Genomic DNA, 10344 nt, shown 5'->3' with positions numbered 1-10344 from the left:
TTGTTGAAGATGCTATATAAAACGGACTTATGAGTCCACTTTTCATTTACCTTTTTGTCTATGTTTCTTCTGCATGATGTGTACTGCACATGTTAATAAACTGTTTTTCTCTTGTTAATCTTTTTGCTAGAGTACCAGTTGAAAACCTAAGATGGGTAGAGGTAAAGTTTGCCTCCTCTGCAGTAGTTATAATCATTTTCTATATCTGCTGTAAAAACAAAACAAAACAAAACAAAAAAACTGTGACAAAGTTAGTGGCTTAAAATAACACAAATGTATTACCTTATAGTTCTGGAGGTCAAAAGTGCAAAATGGGTCTAAAAAGGTGAAACCAAGGTGTCCACAGACAGAGCTGCATTTTCTCTAGAGGCTCTGGGGAGAATCCACCTCTTAGACTTTTCCAGCTTTGAGAGGCTGCCCACATTGCTTGGTTCACGGCCCCATTCCTGCATCTACAAAGCCAGCAACATTGAATGTTCATCACAATACTGTCTCTCTGGTTCTTTCTCTTTTGCCTCCCTCTCCCTCTTACAAGGACCCTTGTTATCATATTAGGCTCAGCTGGATGATCCAGGATCATCTCCCCATTTCAGGGTCAGCTAATTAGCAACCTTAATTCATCTGCAACCTTAACTCTCCATTGTCATGTAACTTTACAAATTCATATGTATTGAGAAGTAGGACATGAATATATTGGGGAGCCCGTTATTTTGCCTTCCACAGTAGATACTCACAAATTTGTTGTTTTGTTTTGTTTTCAATGGGTAGGTGAGTTAGGTGGCATTGCATTACTCCCAAACATGTATTCATAATTAATAAAATTTGATTTTTACTTACACATTTTTATTGACAATATTCTGCCTCAAAATAAACAAACAAAACCAGAACTATCCTAACTATATAAAGCATCATAGTGCTGTGGAAAGCTTGGATCTTGGGAAAAAAGAGAACTGAATTTTCTGTCTCCAGAGATTATTCAAGTGATTTGTAAAATCATGGACGACTCATATAATATCTCTAATTCTATTTCTTCATATACAAAATTAGGGATATCATTTTTTAATATTTCAATCTTATTTATGAGAAGTACTTCTGGGTGTAGGTGTCAATAAATAGTACTAGTAGTTGTTGATGATAATTTTGTGGTTATTATCATTACAGAATACCTGCCTGCAGAAATATTTTCAGTCGTTAGAATTAACAGTAGTTAGGATTGTTAAAATGTCTCCACTCAAAGCAACTGTTTTCAGTCAGTGATTCGGCAAGTTGTGTCTGTGAAAAGTAGACTACAAGAAAGGTCATTGAAACAACTATTCCAGTTCTCTAATACCCATTCTTTCCTCTCAAATGTTGGTTTCTTTTCCTTTAAACATCTGCTCTGGAATAATTTACCATCTCAGTTCTGTTTGACTTCCAGCATTTGTGACTCATTCTGCTTTTCTTAATCACTTCCAAAAGAGTAGTCATAATCTGCCTCAATTGCTTGAGGGAGAGGAAGTGCAACACATTCTATTCCCTTTCATCACAATTTAAAACTGAATGCTATATTATTCCGAAAGTGTATGAAATCATGTTTATAAGAATGATTTTCAAACGACAAATTAAAAAGTTTATTTTTATATCTTCTCTGATAAGTATGTGTTATATCTATAAGTTTGTAAAGACTTCAGGGAGACAAATATTCGGATAGTTTCCATTATCGAATCCATTATTCTTTATTAGCCTTTTCATGTGGACTGTGAACCATCAGACGTGCCATCAAAATTGATTTCCTGTATAGGCACAGGTATTTTCACTGTAAATGAACATATACATAGGTTTGTGTTTTCACTACTTTTATATGTGAAGTTCATCTCACTTTATCTGTTCAACTTATTTGATATTTTGAAGGATTTTTTTCTCAGTTATATTTTTAAAGTTTTTTTATATCTGAGTAATAAATGCATGCAGTTTTTTCCTCTTATTTAAGTATAATTGACTTACAATATTATATTAGTTTCAGGTGTACAACATAGTGATTCATTATTTTTAGAGATTATATTCCATACAAAGTTATTATAAAATATTTGCTATAATCCCTGTGCTGTACATTACATCCTTGTAACTTATTTATTTTATACCTAGTAGTTTGTACCCTGCACCTATTTTACCCATCCCCCCACCCCTATTCCCACTGGAATTTGTTCTCTGTATCTGTGAGTCTGTTTCTGTTTTGTTATATTCATTCTTTTGTTTTATTTTTAATATTCCACATATAACTGAAAAAATACAGTATATGTTTTTCTCTGTCTGACTTATTTACTGGCACAAAAACAGACACGTAGATCAATGGATTGAAATAGAGAGCCCAGGAGTAAGCCCATGCACACATGGTCAATTAATCTACAACAAATGAGGCAAGAATATACAATAAGAAAAAGATAGTCTCTTCAATAAGTGGTGTTGGGAAAATTTGACAGCTACAAGTAAAAGAATGGAATTAGATCATTTTCTCACACCATATACAAAAATAAACTCAAAATGAATTAAAGTCCTAAATGTAAGACCTGAAACCATAGAACTCCTAATAGAAAATAGGCAGTACACTCTTTGGCATAGGTCTTAGCAATATACTTTTAGACAAGGCAAGGACAACAAAAGCAAAAATAAACAAACGGGACCTAATCAAGCTTAAAAGCTTTTGCACAGTGAAGGAAACCATCGACAAAACAGGAAGGCAACTTACTGAATGGGAGAAGATATTTCCAAATGATATGTCTAAGGGGTTAATATCCAAAATATATGAAGAACCCATGCAAATCAATATCAAAAAAAAACCCAATTAAAAAATGGGCAGAGGACCTGAATAGGCATTTTTCTAACGAAGTTATACAGATGGCCAACAGGCACAAGAAAAGATGCTCAATATCACTAATCATCAGGAAAATGGAAATCAAATGCACAAAGTTTTAAAGTCACATAGTGCTATGAGCTTATAAAAAAATCAATAACAGAATTTCCTTGGCCTCTTTTTCTCTAAACACCATCTCACTTTTCCAGGGGCAGTACTTTTCATTGTTTCAACTGTTCTCATTCACTGTTGTATCTTCACTTACCATGTTATACATTGTCATTTGACTTCCTGTTATAGAAGATGGGGATTATAGCTTTCTTATATTTTTAGCCCTTCCCCTGCCTATAGTTACGTCAACATTTTTGTTTGAAAAGAAAATTATTTCTTTTAATATTATCACTCAGTAAGTAGTACTTTATATTTTCCTTATTGTACTATATAGGCTGTTTAAAATTGCCTAAATTTCTTTCATTGTTTTATATTTTATGATAACATTGCTCAATTATGAACAATTGTTCAAAAAGTGCTCAGTATAATTTTATATATAGTCAATCCTGTCAAGTAATATAGTAAGTTTTATTTTTGTGTTCTTTTGTGGGGAGGGTTGTATTTGCTTTTCTTCTGTTTTATTATGTGTTTTAAAACATTGGAATATTACTCAGCCATAAAAAGTAACAAAATTCTGCCATTTGCAGAGATGTGGATGGACCTAGAGACTGTCATATAGAGTGAAGTAAGTCAGAAAGAGAAAAACAAATATTGTATATTAATGTATATATGTGGAATCTAGAAATGGTACAGATGAACCTATCAGCAAAGCAGAAATAGAGACACAGACATAGAGAACAAATGTGTGGACACCAGGGGGGAAAAGGGGGTGGGATGAATTGGGAGATTGGGATTGACATATACACTACTATGTATAAAGTAGATAACTAATAAGAACCTGCTGTGTAGCACAGGGAACTCTACTCAATCCTCTGTGGTGACCTAAATGGGAAGGAAATCCAAAAAGGAGGGGATATATGTATACATATAGCTGATTCACTTTGCTATACAACAGAAACTAACACAACATTGTAAAGCAACTATACTCCAATAAAAAATAAATTAGGGCTTCCCTGGTGGTGCAGTGGTTGAGATTCCGCCTGCCGATGCAGGGGACATTCGTTCGTGCCCCGGTCCGGGAAGATCCCACATGCCCCGGAGCGGCTGGGCCTGTGAGCCATGGCTGCTGAGCCTGTGCGTCCAGAGCCTGTGCTCCGCAACGGGAAAGGCCACAACAGTGAGAGGCCCACATACCGCAAAATAATAATAATAATAATTAATTAATTAAAAAATAAAACAAATTCTTCCAAGTCTTTCAGATTTCTCTCTTCAATCAACTTGAGTTTCTATTAGGATTCCTATACAACCCTTTGTCTCAACATTTCCCACTGCTGACTGTTGAAATTTTCCTCATCCTTATAATTATATAGAATCCACAGCAAAGTATATAATAGCTGAAATGAAGGAGTAAGTCTATGATTTCTTAGTTTTTTCTTACAAATAGCCATATGCAGTGTTTACAAATTTATTTAAGGAATTTTATATTTTGTAGTTTTTATTTGAAGTTGATATTATTAACCGTTATAAGTAAACCTAATTAGTAATGCTAGTATCTTAATTTTACATCATGATAGATATTTTACAAACAACTTCCATAAGAATGATTTAATCTAGTCACTTTTTAACATCATTATATTTAGAATCATCATGTGACATTTGTTTTCAACTTACATATTGCTATTACTATTCACTTCAATAGTAAAACCCCAAATCTGTATAAAGCCAGTTCTCTATTTATTGATTTCCTGAACCAACCTCAGGTAGACACTTAGGACCAGCAGAGATGCCAGTCTTTATCTCCTAAATTCTTTCACATTCCCTTTTTATGCAACTACAGTTTCACTTCTCTTTTCAAACCTTCAAAATTTCCTATCACCTCCTTGCTCCACAACCACTTTGTTTCCTACTTCACTGAAGTAGGATAATCGAAGCTATAGAAGTGGTATTCCAATATTTTCCTCACCTGTCCCTGGAACATTTTGAAAAACTAAGGTACCTGAAATTTTGTAATATGAATGGTTACATGAATGTAACTGTTGACATATTTAAAATATTAATATAATATATTTTAATGCTAGAAATTTAAAAACTATTTTAATTCTGTTTATTCATGGGGAAATGCAACAGGGTAAGATTGGGGTGGGTAAAAGATATCCTCTTTTATTATAAACTAATAGAGGGTGATTGTAAAAGAGGAATTGGAACAACAGGTCCAGCATGATGCCTCCATCATAAGTGCATTTTAGGTACTTCAGTTTTAAGAAAATTAGGAGATTCTGAAAATATATCCCATCATATTATCCCTACTGCACACACCTGTTAAAGTCTTGATGTACTTTTAGAGATATCTATGTCCCAGAATATGAAGAATTCCTAGAGTTTCATGAATGAGTAGTTTCTTGACTCAGCCTGTTCGGGAGGAGGCAATACAAAGGGCAGAATGCAAATAAAAGATGCTTTGATTGTTCGTCTTTGGGAACGTTTACCTGAAGTTGATGTAACTCATCTTTGGAGAAATGTCTATTTAGATTCTTTGCCCATTTTTAAACTGAGTTTTTTTTTGCTGTTGAGTTGTAGGAGTTCCTTATATAGTTTGGATATTAATCCTTTATTGCACTGAGATATCTTCATAAAATGTCAAAGCACCTTTCTAATAAAAAGTATCCAAGGGGAAGTACAGGTACCATAAAATGAATAGGAATACAATAGCATTGAGATGCTCAATAGCTAATAAAAGGTAGAAAACAGTAATGATGCATCAAAATCCAGACAGAATTCAATGATGATCTTTTTAAAAAAATACCCATCTATCATAATATAAAGTTAATTGGTAATTTCTAAAATTGATGAATCAAAAGAAAGCAGATTACACATAGTGTTTGAAAGTGTGTGCTGACATCCAGGGGATTTTTTCCTTTTATATTCTATATTGTATCCACTGATCCATAGATCCTAGGTCTGTTTGTTTTCTGGGTTTTACCTTTGTTTCATCCTCAGATTTCTTCCAGAGATAAGGTGCATCAGAAATCTTTCGTTTTTTGTGGCTTTACATGTTTAAATATTTTTCCCTACACCATTTGAAAATTGTGATCATAAAGCAAGTGACTTCTTTTTTTTTAATATTATTTTTAGCTCTATTTGACCAAACTCTGGTTATATAACAGTTTAATAAAATGATTACTATATATGCAATTAAAAATAATTTTAAATGTTTTCCAGTACTAAAAAATAGATATACTAAGAGAAATATTTGGGGGTTTTGACTGATATTAAGCTGTGAGTCAACATAATTAGCTATCAAAAATTGATATAAGATACACTGTTTTAAATATAATTGCATAACAAAAAATTTCCTCTTATGCTTATTCAAGGAAGACTTAGCAGTCACTAAGGTTCACAACACTGAACTTGTTTAAGGACAGAACAAATAATTACTTTGAAGGAATGTTATAAAGGGGAATTGACCATAACAGTGCAGGTTTTTATTGCAAAAATATCACAAGTAAGATACAATCGTAAGGCTAAAACTTGAAATCAGGACTACTGGCTTTAGTTTTTTTAGTAAATTCTTTGTAACTATCTAACATATAGTTCACATCACACAATATCACAAATCATATGAATCAGTATACTGTTATAAGTATTCTCCATCATAGACAAATTAATTCTAGTTAAATAATATTCCGAACACATCTGAAAATTTTTATGGTAACATGGTTACCAAGTCTGTGTGTGTGTGTGTGTGTGTGTGTGTGTGTGTGTGTGTGTTAGCGATTTCACTGTTTAAAATGGTCCTCAATGGTAGTGCTGAAGTACCTAGTGTTCTAAGTATAAGAAGACTATAATGTACCTTATAGAGAAAATAAATCTGGTTAGTTCTGGTTATACAAGTTTCATTCACGCATAAGTTATAGTGGTATTAAATGTGAGTTTCATGTTAATCAACAGTGTATAGTGAATAAATTGCCTTTTAACAGAAACACATACAAAGCAAGGTTGTATATTGATTGTTTCATGAAAATATTTTGACCAGAGGATCCTAGGAACCTAACCCTGTATTTATCATAAAGCAATGTTTCAGTATTCACTAATTCAGTGTTACAACAACTTTATGGAAAATAACTGCCAAGAATAATGAAAATTGTGTGTGTATATACATGTAATATATCCATATAAACATACCTATGGGTATATATACATACATACATATATATGTATTGTGTGCATGTGTGAATTTTTTAAGTCAGAGAAGCATGATAATATATGTAAATTTTAAAGCAGTGTTCAAAGTTTGTTTCCAAAGATGACTGCAAGAATCTGTCATATTTTGCAAACTGCTTTGCAATATGACTTTGTCACTTCTTCCATCAACAAATGAAGTCTACTCCTCTTCATCTTGAATATGACTTTAGGACGTGTTTTTACCAAAAGAATGTACCAGAAATAGCCTTGACCACTTGGAAGGCAACAATTTAAGAGACCTTATGACTTCCATTTTTGCCCTCTTAAAATCCTAGCCACTATATAAATGTTTAGAAATACTGCTGATGAGACTCTGGAGTTTGAAATATCATGAAGGAAAAAGAACCCTGTAGGATAAAAAAACATAAAAGAGAGCTCAGAATTTCACCCATGCCTACTGTAGGGACAGCTATGTCACTAAGGCCATATTAGATCTCACAATCCCAGCTGAGCTGCCCAAGGCAATTCTATATAGAGCACAGAAAAGTTTTCTCTGCTGAGCCCTGCCCCAATTCTTTACCCAAGGAATAAGGATCATTTAAAAAAAAAAAAAAAAGTGTTTTTAAGGCATTTCATTTTAGGATGGTTTGTTATGTATAATGGGTAACTGATACAGGAAGAGATTGTCTGCTAAAATAGAATTCTTCAAAATGAATATATTCTTACCTAATGATCTATTACTTTTAGAGAAAACAAAATATACATGTGTATTCCAAAACATAATACTAAAATACCATTCAAAAAAATAATTTAATTGCTTATTTACTATTTTATGTTAAAAAAATCTTTCTTTGGTTCAATTTTGTACATAACATTAATGGAAAAACACAATGAAGCCACTTCAATATGAACATGGTGCTAACAGAAAAGTTTTATTAGTTATTCATTCTTTTAGAAAATTTGTCTCAAGCATTAATGCAAACCAGTAACTGCACTATGTGGAGACTGTACAATGTTAAACAAATCTTTCATCCTCCTTGAGTTTCTGGAGTTACAGAAAACATCCACTGCTAGGCTTTATCATATTGCATACTGGCATAAGGAAAAACTACATAATGTTTCCTAATGAATGCAGTGAACAAACTGGTCAGTCAAAATCAGACATTACAAATAATTGTAAAACCACACGTATTTACTATAGATAATAATTAAATAGCATGGAATCCCAACCCCACCCTTTTTTTAATAAAGAGAGAAAAAATATGGAAAATCCAAAAAAACATAAAGTCATATATGCATGTATATATGAGATGTATAATTTGAGTTACAGAAAAAGCTAGCACAGACACAATAGTTAAAGAAACAGTTGCTAATAATTTTCCAAAACAGAAAACATCACACCACAGATTCAAGAGGCACTATAAACCTAGGAAAAGTAAATAAAAAGATGAACATACCAAGACACATCAGGGTAAAACTGTCAAAAGCCAAAAAACAAAGTAAACAGAGAAAAAGAGTTTCTTCAAATGAAGAAAACTAAGGTTGGTTGCTTAATTTTCAAGAAAAATAATGGAAGCCAGAAGACAATGAAATTATATTATTAAAGAGCTGAAAGAAAATGAGCCCCAAGATAAAACTGTATATTCCTTTATACATCTTTCAAAGAAGTGAAGTAAGTCAGACATAGAAAGACAAATATCATATGATGTCACTCATATGTGGAATCTAATTAAAAATGATATAAATGAACTTACTTACAAAACAGAAGCAGACTCACAGATTTAGAAAACAAATTTATGGTTACCAAAGGGGAAACTTGGAAGGGGAAGGATAAATTAGGAGTTTGGGATTAACATACACACTATTGTAATGGAGCAGGACCCCATGTGGCATTGGAGGGGAGGCCTTCCCCATATCCTCTGCTTTAGCTCCTCTCTGAAGTATCTAGATAATAGTATTTGATGCAAACTTCCTAAATTGTTTTGCAGATGTAAAAAACCTCCCCCTCTCCAACAAATGGGAGATGTTAACTACCTGATGACCATGAACACATAGCCCCAGGCCTCCTGGAGCCTAAGGACTGATAATGTTAACCCTGTGACACCACCCTGCTACCTCACCATCAACCAATCAGAGAATTGGGCACAAGCTGTTCCCAGACCCTGTGACCCCCCTCCCTCATCTGGCTTTTAAAAGTGCTTTGCCAAAACCCTTTGGGGAGCTCAAGGCTTTATGGGGCATGAGCTACCTTGTCTCCTTGCACGGTCTTGCAATAAACCTTTCTCTGCTCCAAACGCCAACGTTTCAGTTTATTTGACCTCACTGTGCGTTGGGCACACAAACTTGCCTTAACACCACTACATATAAATTAGATAACCAACAAGACCTACTTATAGCACAGGGAACTCTGCTCAATATTTTGTAATAACCTACAGGGGAAAAGAATCTGAAAAAGAATGAATATATATATATATATATATATATATGTATAACTGAATCACTTTGCTGTACACCTAAAACTAACACAACATTGTAAATCAACTATACTCCAATAAAATAAAATAAAATAAAACACAGGCATTTCCAGGTAAACATCACAAATATATTGTTGGAACACATAGATTAAAAGTAATATTAGAAAGAGTTCTTCAGATAGAATAACTGTGCCAGATGAAAACACAGAAACATAAGGTGAAGGTAATATTACAGGAGAAAGTACATATTCAAGTACCTTTAAAAGAATATTTACTGTAATATTCTGGGGCTTTAAATACATGAGAAAATAACACAAAAACCATGAAAGGAGAATGGAAGTTAATTTGAATATTCCTGTGTTTTCCTGAAAAGCATAAATGTGTTACTTTTAATAAGACTTTAATAAGTCTAGGATACATTTTTTAAAAATTTTTATTGGTGTATAGTTGCTTTACAGTGTTGTATTAGTTTCTGCTGTACAGCAAAGTGAATCAGCTATACATATACATATATCATCTCTTTTTTGGATTTCCTACCCATTTGGGTCACCATATAGCACAGGGAACTCTGCTCAGTGCTCTGTGGTGACCCAAATGGGAAGGAAATCCAAAAAAGAGCTGATATATGTATATGTATAGCTGATCATCCATTTTATATACAGTATCAATAGTGTATATATTTCAATCGCAATCTCCCAATTCATCCCATCCCCCCTTTCCCCGTTGGTATCCATACGTTTGTTCTCT

The 10344-nt window shown here is 33.2% G+C and overlaps 1 long non-coding RNA gene across 1 annotated transcript in view; it reads right to left on the bottom strand.

The window, feature by feature from the left end:
- Positions 1–288: 288 nt before the first annotated feature.
- LOC137210859 (uncharacterized) overlaps positions 289–10344 on the bottom strand; it is a 34626-nt gene continuing 24570 nt past the window's right edge. Inside the window, exon 3 of the long non-coding RNA XR_010936753.1 lies at positions 289–452. This is a non-coding gene — a long non-coding RNA (uncharacterized lncRNA). The remainder of the gene's footprint in view (positions 453–10344) is intronic.

Source organism: Pseudorca crassidens, chromosome 18 (genome assembly GCF_039906515.1).
Source record: "Pseudorca crassidens isolate mPseCra1 chromosome 18, mPseCra1.hap1, whole genome shotgun sequence".
Taxonomy (NCBI): domain Eukaryota; kingdom Metazoa; phylum Chordata; class Mammalia; order Artiodactyla; family Delphinidae; genus Pseudorca; species Pseudorca crassidens.
The sequence above is the reverse complement of the archived record's forward strand: the minus strand, read 5'-3'. Positions and strand labels throughout refer to the sequence as shown.